Consider the following 650-nt stretch of genomic DNA (forward strand, 5'->3'; position numbering starts at 1 on the left):
AATTAATTTAATTAATTTAGGAATTTACTCTATGCTTATATATAATCTTTATCTCATTATCAAAATTATTTAAATAACTTAAATAACGCTGCCTATTTAGCAAAAATCCTTAATATTATATCTGATGTACTTTGTTTGTTTGATCAAATGAATAAAATAGTCATTAAAGAGAGAAAAGACAACCCCCAAAATTAAAATAAAAAAATGTACTCGCAATATAATAAGAGCCAAAATTATAGGAAGCTTAATTAGGTGGTGCAAAATGAATTCCACGTGTTTCCGTGTATTATCATGTGTCACATTTGACGTATCCACTAATCACTAATAATCATTGTTTAATGTTTATTCATATATTCTCAGCCATAATTTCTTTTACAAGCTAAGGACAATAATAAGCATATATTTTGTTTTGTAAAGTAACTGAATATGGCTCAAATATTTTAGGTAAATATATGGTGCAAATATTACATCATCTAGGGAAAAAAAAAAGGAACTTATACGAACATAAATTCTACAAATATTTTTAATATACTTACAAAATCTTTTGATAAACCTTACTTGTAAGTTAGTGAGACGCAGGTATGCATGAAAAATTATTTTTTATATGATAAAAATTTATGTGCAGTCAACTTCATGTGAAGTTGATCATA

Source organism: Arachis ipaensis, chromosome B06, assembly GCF_000816755.2.
Source record: "Arachis ipaensis cultivar K30076 chromosome B06, Araip1.1, whole genome shotgun sequence".
Lineage (NCBI taxonomy): Eukaryota > Viridiplantae > Streptophyta > Magnoliopsida > Fabales > Fabaceae > Arachis > Arachis ipaensis.